General features: G+C 44.3%; 1 protein-coding gene across 1 annotated transcript in view; it reads left to right on the top strand.

Moving 5' to 3' along the window:
* The first annotated feature begins 299 nt into the window (after positions 1–299).
* The window catches only part of WSCD1 (WSC domain sialate O sulfotransferase 1), a 49,734-nt gene continuing 40,769 nt past the window's right edge, over positions 300–9,264 (top strand). Inside the window, exon 1 of the mRNA XM_089493338.1 lies at positions 300–621. The gene's annotated coding sequence lies outside the window, so the exon portion shown is untranslated. The remainder of the gene's footprint in view (positions 622–9,264) is intronic.

Raw genomic sequence — 9,264 nt, 5'->3', positions numbered from 1 at the left:
GGTCATAAAAGGAGAAAATGCTAACATCAGGATGTTTGAGTATATATATATATATATATATAATTAAATGTCACCAGACTGATCCAAATTGCTGAGATGGATGCCGTTCCCAATTACATTTGACTTCCTTTCCCTGCTGCAGCTGACAAGCAAAGCAAACAAGGCACGGCTTATTTCCCTGGGTACCAGAACCGACACTAGTGAGGTTTCGCATCCTGTGCTGTCATGCCAAAAGGTGACCGGATGAGTCACTTAGGACCCCGGAGAACTCTGGTTTTGTGCAGCAGCAAAATCTGGCGCACACTGAGCATGTGCGAAGCGGGGATGCTCTCTCTTAGGCTCAGTTAGTTACTGATATAAACAGCTGGAGATATTCAAGTGCTGGGCTTAGAGACCAGCAGAGCTGCAAGAGGAGGGATGCAGGAGGATTACAGCTTCTGTGCATTAAAATCTGGGTGGCGGAGGAAGGATTAGCAGAGCAGGGCACCAGGAGATGGACTGATCTGCTTTTCAAAGCTGCATTACGGTTATTTGGTCCTATTTCACTGGATTTGCCGAGAACTTTGTCTCTCTGGAATTGAAGGGTTTTTTTGTTTTTGGTATATGTGTTTCCTTTTTAAGGTGAGTGTTGCTTTCCTTCTTCAAAGCATTTGCGGATATCCCTCCCTCACAGCCTGAATCACAACTAGACAACTTTTTTTGCGTGTGCGATTCGTCCACTGCAGATGAACTGTTAAGAATTGCGTATATTAATAATACTGGCATCTTGCAGGGTTGGAAAAATAATGTATGCCAGTTCGAGCGTGTGAGATGTAGCAGCGCACTGTGAAGATTGTGCTGCGGGCTGAAACACCCCTCATATAGCGGTTTAGAATGTGCTTGGCTGAAAACCAAGCTGCATGTGTGTTTTGTGTGTATCTGTGCGTGTGTGAGAGAGAGAGAGAGAGTGAGAGAAACCAGGATTGCCATCTGTGTGCGCTTTCAAGGCGGCAGGTCAAGTCCAGTGTTGCTGTTTTGTTAAAAGCAATGCTCAGCACACACATACGTTTCCTGGTACTTTCTAAATAGCATCTCATCCATTTTGGTTTCTTGGTGGTTGTTGCAGCCCTTTGGTGTTTTCCAAGCCTTTGAGGACTGGGCCTATTAAAATATATATTTGGAATGATGTTCTTGCTTGATATTCTCTCCAAAATTAACGTTATGCAGAGTGTCTTCTCCCCTTAGCGGGGAAAAAAGCCTTTATTTCTCTTAATCATATTGGTTTACAGAACAGATGACAGAGAAAGCATCTTGACCTCTGGTTCAGGGAAATCCAACACGAGAGACATGTTTTCCAATGAGATTTAAGGTGGGGAGTCTCAATCTGTGGGTTTCGTGCAATTTATTATTTACGAACCTTCGCTGTTCCCTCCTTTAAAAAATAAAGAAACGGATACCTTCTTGCGCATATTTAAGTGTCACAATGGAACTTTGCTCCTCTATAGGGTTCTTTGTTTATACCTCAGAAGTGTGTGTGTGTGGTGGTGGTTTTTGTGTTATAATCTGGTGATTTTATCACTGGCCTATTGGGATGAATTGGGTTGACGGCATGGTTCCTGAAAATGGGGATACATGTCCATCTCAGTGCATTCCACCAAGACTTTTGGAAGGAAAGAAAGCCTGTTCCAGACTGCCAAAATGAAGCTGCTTCGGGTCTCTTTGGAGGTATGCTATTTAAATGATGCATGGGTCCTAAGAGTCGGGAGGTCGCGCCAAAGCCACACTCCATTCCTAAGCACCGGAGTGCAGCTTTGGTGCAGCTTCCGGATTCTTAGGATGCATGCGTCATTTAAATAGCATACCTCCAAAGAGACCCAAAGCAGCTTTATTTTGGCAGTCTGGAACAGGCCATAGAGGGCCGTGGAAGTCCCCAGTTACTTCTGCTGAGGGGCATTCCCCCTCTGGACTTCAACTATCTTTATTTTCCCTAGAGTAACATTCACAGCGGTGGTCTCAAAACCAATTCCAGAAGTGTTTCCTTCAACAAACTAATCTTGACTTAAACCTGGGCCAGGCAAAAGAGATGCTAACCTCGGATTTTAACAGATGGCAGCTATGGTAGACTTTGAAGTGCTAGCTAAAAATCCTCTTCCGTAACTACTAGCTAAAAAATATAGTTGTACTGGCCATGTAGTTTGTCATAGAGACTGGGAGAGAGACAGGATACTTGGAGGGTGGAGGAAGAAAATATTGCCTTCTTGCCTTTCCCCCTGTATCTGTCCATGGCTGCTGCTCCCCATTTTGCCTCTGTATATGCCATCATGGCATGGCATGCACAATATCCTGCCTTCTGTCACATTCTTTGGCACCCTAACCCTAAATGTGTCCCCACCATTGCTTCCGCCTTCTCTCCTGTGATGTTCTAAGAGGCCACATGTGAGGCCTCTTTGTCTTTTCCCATCTGTTTTGTCTGTTATAAACCTTGATTTGTTGCAAATATCTTCCCAACTAGGCCTCTCCTTGTAAAAAAAACCATCATTGCACACTAGCTACTGGATTGACAGACTGAAGTAGCACTTTGCAACCTGGACAGGGGCACAAAAAGAGACATCATAGAACATGCAAAGGATTGATGGTTACTGGTAGTAAATCCAGACCAGTGGTTTGCATGGAAAATAGGTCTATCAAAACCTATTTTCCCATGAAGTCTTTAGAACAAGGAAGCACAAGAAATGTCTTTTCGCCCAACAACTAAATTCAGTTTTGGAAAAGGTCTTAAATGCTACATTCTAGAGTGGTACCACCATGGCATTATATTGTTGCTGTTGCTGTTGCTGTGTGTTGTGTGCCTTTAAGTCATTTCCAGCTGGGGTTTTCTCGGCAAGATTTGCTCAGAGGAGGTGCTAAGTTAATTTATTATTTATTATTCTTTATTTATTTGATTTATATCCCACTTTTCTCCTTATGCAGGAACCGGGATAGCCTTGAAGCAATTGTTGTCAGTAACTATACCTTAGGAAAGGCATTTCCGTTTTTAGCAATGGAAGACAATCTGCACAAAAACTAGGACACCTTCTGATGATGGTGTTGTAGGTGTGCGGCTTTTTGAGGAACTCAGGCGGTTTACAGACCGCGGCCTGTTCCCGCCCCTTTCCCCGCCGGATCGGGGCCTCAGCTGCCACAGCGGCAGCCTCTGAGGCCCTGATGCGCCGCTTTCCAGGCCACGGCGAAGCAGCAAAAGGCCACTTCCTCGCGGCCTGGAAAGGGGTGTCCTTGGGGCTTCAAGCCCCAAGGATACCCGACGGCGGCGGGGACAAACATAAAGGGGCCGCTCGATCCGTTTCTGCTTTGCGTCACTGGCGCAGCCGTCTAAAGCTGCACCCAGTGACACAAAGCTGGAAGGAGCTCCGAAACAGAGCTCCTTCCAGCACCGCGGAAAGGGTGCCCCAGGCGCCCTTGCACGACGCCAGTACGTCACTTCCGCGCCGCTCCGTTTGGAGGCGCGTGGTCGTGACGTACCAATGGCGCTGCCCATGTGTATAGGGCGCCACCATTTTGTACGTGCTTGGCACTTAGGGCGTCCGGAAGGGACGCCTTTTTCTAACCCTAGTACGTGCCGAGCACGTACTTTATGCGCGTCTATAACGCGCCTCAGAATGGGATGAGCTGCCTCCTGCTATACAGAGTGTCTTTACCCAAAAGTAATATGGCACTGGCTGGTATTTGCTGTTGATAGTTGCCCATTAGTTTCAAGGAAACATTTGATGGACCTCTGCAGACACTAGGATGGAGGAACAGCGGGATCTTTGGTATGACTGAACAGCATTCTGATTAGATGTATGTATGTATGTATGTATGGTATTTATTCCCTGCCCATCAGCCCTAAAGTAGTTCACAAAGAGTGTATTGTAGATAAACAGTTGCTGAGTACAAACAACAAGGTACTTGTTTTTATATAGTTCAACAGAATTCTTCCTGTGCTCATGTTTTATTAAATCCTGTAGCGTTGTATTTTCAATATATAAAGGTTAGGCAAACTTCAAGATTGTGGGGTCTACTATGTTTGTGTGAGTATATATGTATGTATGCATGCACACATATTACTACTACAACCGCCAGCACTTAGAATAGTGGCCTAACTCCAGTTTTTAGTCCCAACTAAAATTAGACCCATCGAATCAAGTGACGAATTGTAACTCAGTACTTATGTAAACCCCATTAATTCACCGTTTACTCTAGGTCAGACTGATGGTTGGAATAGAGCCCTGAGAACACTGAATTATTCATCGCCGAATTCCTGATATTAGTGGGCCTTTTAATCTATGCAATCACAGTGCTATGATTGCACTTTAATTCCCATGGCCGCACCCTATGGAATTAATAGGCTTGTGGTTTGGTGGATGTGCTAGAGTTCTCCAGCTGAGAGTTCGAAACGCTCCTCTCTAAACTGCACATCCCTTCCTTTTATAGGATGTTGCCATGACAGTTAAAGTGGAATCATGGTGCTGTAATTGCCTGGTGTGAAGGGCCCTCAATAATTATTGTATTGAGTGGACCTGATAGTCCTTCAGCACAAAACAAAACAAAACAAAACACGCAGGTGTCCTGCAAGCACTCAAACGCATGCTGACAGGGTGGAGACCATTCAGGATTTGATGCTGGATTCTAACAACCTGAATATTTTACAAACAGCAGTGCAGGGTTTATGTCAACAGTGAGATTGTAGAGGTTTAGCAGCATTAAGGTCCAGAATTCCAGTTTAACTAAGGCCTGATACAGCCAGCCAAAATAAAGCTACTTCAAGTCACTTTTGGAGGTATGGTGTTTCAATGATACATGCGTCCTAAGAGTCCAGAAGCCGCACCAAAGCCGTGCTCCATTCCTAAGCACTGGAGTGCAGCTTTGGTGCAGCTTCCGGACTCTTAGGATGCATGCATCATGTAAACACCATGTCTCCAAAGTGACTCGAAGCAGCTTTATTTTGGCTGCCTGTATAGGGCCTAAGAGGATATTGAGGCGTGTATGGATTGGGGAGGGAATGAACTCCACACATAGATTGTTCACGGTTTATTGCAGCTTTCTATTCTTTCATTGCATCCTTTGCAACATGATCATTAGGCAGTTTCATCCAGATTGTTTTCGTGTGTTGTTTTAATGATGCTGCACATGCTCCATTGTGCGTTGTACATTTTATATATATATATAGTGTGTGTGTGTGTGTGTCTTAGTATTGCACTGCAGTGTTATCACTGCGTATATGTCTATAATGTGTGTAGTTACATTCAAGTGAGAAAGACTAAAACAACTGAAAGGTGCAGCAAGTCATGCTCTCATATAGGTGCATACAGAATTTAGCCCAGGAAAAGTAATCTACAGCCCAGCTAGAGATTACTTTAGCACTGCTCTAGGATCTTTTAATTTGCCAGTCAGATGATGCCAACTGGTACTTTAGTTGGGTCAACATGTACTCAACTAAAACAGTATCCGTTCAACGAGGGGTTTCCCCAGATTAAGTGCTGATTCTTTTATATGTTTACACTATCATAGTTCATAGGCTTCCTGCATCAAGGGGGCAAAAATACCCCCAAATCAACCCAACAACAGACGTTTCACTGGATCAACATTTGGACATTTTTTGATCTCAAGAATAGGGTTAAGGCTCGAAACTGCTGCCGGCACTGGTTTTTGTTAGTTAGGGCACGACCAACATGGCATGCTCTGAAATCTGCGATGTATTCATCTTGTTGAAAATAAGCAGGTCTGGGTTGGGCCAGTGCCTGGATGGGGGTCACAATGGAACCCTTTGTATAACAACATGAAACCCTTTGTATAGAGTGGAAGAAGGTGTTCTATACATGGACTGAGTAAAACAAGATGAATAGTGACTTAAGGAGCTGGGTATGTTTAGCCTGGGGAAGAGGGCGATATGATAGCCCTGTTTAAATATTTGAAGGGGTGCCACATTGAGGAGGGAGCAAGCTTGTTTTATGCTGCTCCAGGGAATAGGACCCGGAGCAATGGATTCTAACTACAGTACAGGGAAAGGGATTCCACCTCAACATTAGGAAGAACTCCCTGATGGTAGGAATTGTTTGACAGTGGAACACACTCCTTTGGAGAGTAGAGGAGTCTCCTTCTTTGGAGTTTTTGAAACAGATGCTGGATGGCCATCTGCTGGGGATGCTTTGAGTAGGAGTTCCTGCATGGCAGAATGGGGTTGGATAGGATTGCCCTTGTGGTCTCTTCCAACTCTATGATGCTATGACTCTATAGAGGGGCTTAAAACACCAAAGTTACAGGGGCAGACACTGTCTGTTGTTACTTGCCATGACATTACCCCTAGTAACACAGGCAGGATATCTTTGAATACCAGTTACAAGAGTATGTGCAAGGCAAGGATGATGCTGTTGCTTCCCTGCAGGGACATAGCCAGGATTTTAGGAAGGAGGGGGGGTCCAGACTAAGTGCCACCATTATATTGAGGCTTGGGTGCGGCGGCACAGCTGCAAGCACCATTCATTTTTCTATGGGAAGGGGGGGTCCGGACCCCAAGACACCCCCCCCCCTTGGCTACGTCCCTGTTCCCTGTCCTGCATGTGTGTTTCCTAAAGGCACCTTATGGGTCGCTGTGGAAACATTCGGATATTGTGTTAATGGATATTGTGTTAATGATGTGCATTGAGAGGCTTCTGGAGATAGGCTAATCTATTCATTCCAGATAAATAAACATAGCCGTGACCCCAAAACTCAGATGTCTGTGAGCACTGCCTTTCTAGTTTGCCTTTGCCTTCATGCACATTGATCTAGCTATTATATTAATTTGGACTTTTCCTTCCCATATAAAGCTGCCGAGGGCGAAATGAATATCTATACCTAAAGGGAAGGCTAGAAGCCAGAATCTATTTTGGTTCGGTCCTTCAGTTGTTTCCAAGCCCACAAACATTTGTCTTGAAAGAGTGCTGACAAAGTGTAAAAGCAATATTAAATGGATCCATAGAACTGTTATCCCTTATACCAGTGGTTCTCAACCTTCCTAATGCTGTGACCCTTTAATACGGTTCCTCATGTTGTGGTGACCCCCAACCATAAAATCATTTCCATTGCTACATGCAAATATGTGTTTTCCAATGGTCTTAGGTGACCCCTGTAAAAGGGTTGTTCGACCCCCAAACGGGTCCCGACTCCCAGATTGGGAACCACTGCCTTATACCAATATATTGTCAATATGTTTTAGTAGACTCTTACCTAAAATGTTACCCTTACCTGAAACTTTTACTTTAAGGTCATGGAGCACAATATTAGTAGATATTCTAATTCTTTGCAATAGATATTCTTAAGGTGGGGCCTGCAACAAAATGATGCATTGTATTGTAATAGTCTATCCTATCATTCTAAGAACTGATGCCTCTTCAGTTCTTAACAGAAATGGTACAAATGCATGGCCACTGACAACCTGCAACAGGGATTACTATGCTGGGAAAGACACAAAGGTATACCAATGCAACAGATTCTATCCCCTATCCTCTTTCCCGAATCTAATTACAATGGATTATGCCAAACAATCCCTGGATGTTAAATGTCACTTTCAAAATAAAATATTGGGCAGGGACGATTGACTAACCTTCTTGTGCCTGATAGCATCCTGGTGGAGGGCAAGGCTGTGTGGCAGGACCCTGAAGAGAAGAACTTGAAGGATCATAGAGTTGGAAGAGACCCCCAGGGCCATCCAGTCCAACCCTAATCTGCCATGCAGGAACTCTCAGTCAAAGCACCTCCAACAGATGGCCATCCAGCCTCTGTTTAAAGACATCCAAAGGAGGAGACACCATACACTCTGAAGAAGTGTGTTTCACTGTCAAACATCTCTTAATGTCAGGAAATTCTTCCTAATGTTGAGGTGGAATCCTGTAGTTTGAATCCATTGCTCCGGGTCCTGTTCTCTGGAGCAAAAGAAAACAAACTTGCCTCATCCTCAACATGACATCCCTTCAAATATTTAAACAGGGCTATCATAGCACCTCTTTGCCAGGCTAAACATGCCCAGCTCCCTAAGTCTCTCCTCATAAGGCATGGTTTCCAGACCATCACCATTACGGTTGCTTTTCTTTGGACACGCTCCAGCTTCTCAACATCCTTATTGAATTGTGGTGACCAAAACTGGGCACAGTATTCCAGGTGACCAAAGCAGAATAGAGTTGTTCTCACACTATAGCTCCTTGGGTTTTCCTGAGTTTAGCCAGTTGTTGTCGCTCCTATGTGCCTTCATTTTCTGTATCATTGTACCTCTGGAATGAGAGGAGCTATTCATAACAATTCCTTGGATCTGCACTAGGACTGTTGCAAAGTTGTCATTGTTTTAATGGATGCATGGCTTCCTGAGGTAGTCCTGTGGCAGGAGGGCGACTAAAATGGCAAAGGGTCTGGAAACCATGCGCTATGAGGAACGACTTAGGGAGCTGGGGATGTTTAGCCTGGAGAAGAGAGGACTAAGAGATGATATGATAGTCTTGTTTAAATATTTGAAGGGATGTCATATTGAGGAGGGAGCAAGCTTGTTTTCTGCTGCTCCAGAGACAAGGACCTGGAAGAATGAATGCAAGCTACAGGAAAAGGATTCCAACTCAACATTAGGAGGAACTTCCTGACAGTAAGGGCTGTTCTACAGTGGAACTCACTCCTTTGGAGAGTGGTAGAGTCTCCCTCCTTGGAAGTCTTTAAGCAGAGGCCATCTGTCGGGTATGCTTTGGTTGGTGTGACCCCTGCCTCAAGCTTATTACTGCCCATGTTTGCTGTTTCTGGATGAAGTTAGGTCAGCAAGCAAGTCAGATGCTAATACACTGGTACCCCGGGTTACGAAATTAATTCGTTCCGCTATTCCTTTCGTAAGCCGAAAATTTCGTAACCCGAAGCGCTTTTCCCATTGAAAATAACTAATGCGTTCCATGACCTCAGACTGAACCTGCAAGTCAAAACAAAGTCACAATAGAGGCCTATTAAGCTAAGTACCCTACAATACAATGTAATACAAAGTTGCCTGAGGCACTAAAGAGCTTAACAATGACTGGCAGGTCCATTCTAAACTTTCTAAGGATCTTAACAATGACTGACAGGTCCATTCTAAACTTTCTAATGATCTTAACAATGACTGACAGGTCCATTCTAAACTTTCTAATGATCTTAACAATGACTGACAGGTCCATTCTAAACTTTCTAAAGGATAAAGAAAAAAAGTTTTTTTCTCTCTTTGATGGTTCTGGCATCTCAGAGTCAGGCAGGAGGAGGAGG

The sequence above is a fragment of the Sceloporus occidentalis genome, unplaced genomic scaffold, assembly GCF_023333645.1.
Source record: "Sceloporus occidentalis isolate IW3139 unplaced genomic scaffold, rSceOcc1.0.p SCAF_64, whole genome shotgun sequence".
Classification (NCBI taxonomy): Eukaryota; Metazoa; Chordata; class Lepidosauria; order Squamata; family Phrynosomatidae; genus Sceloporus; species Sceloporus occidentalis.
The sequence above is the reverse complement of the archived record's forward strand: the minus strand, read 5'-3'. Positions and strand labels throughout refer to the sequence as shown.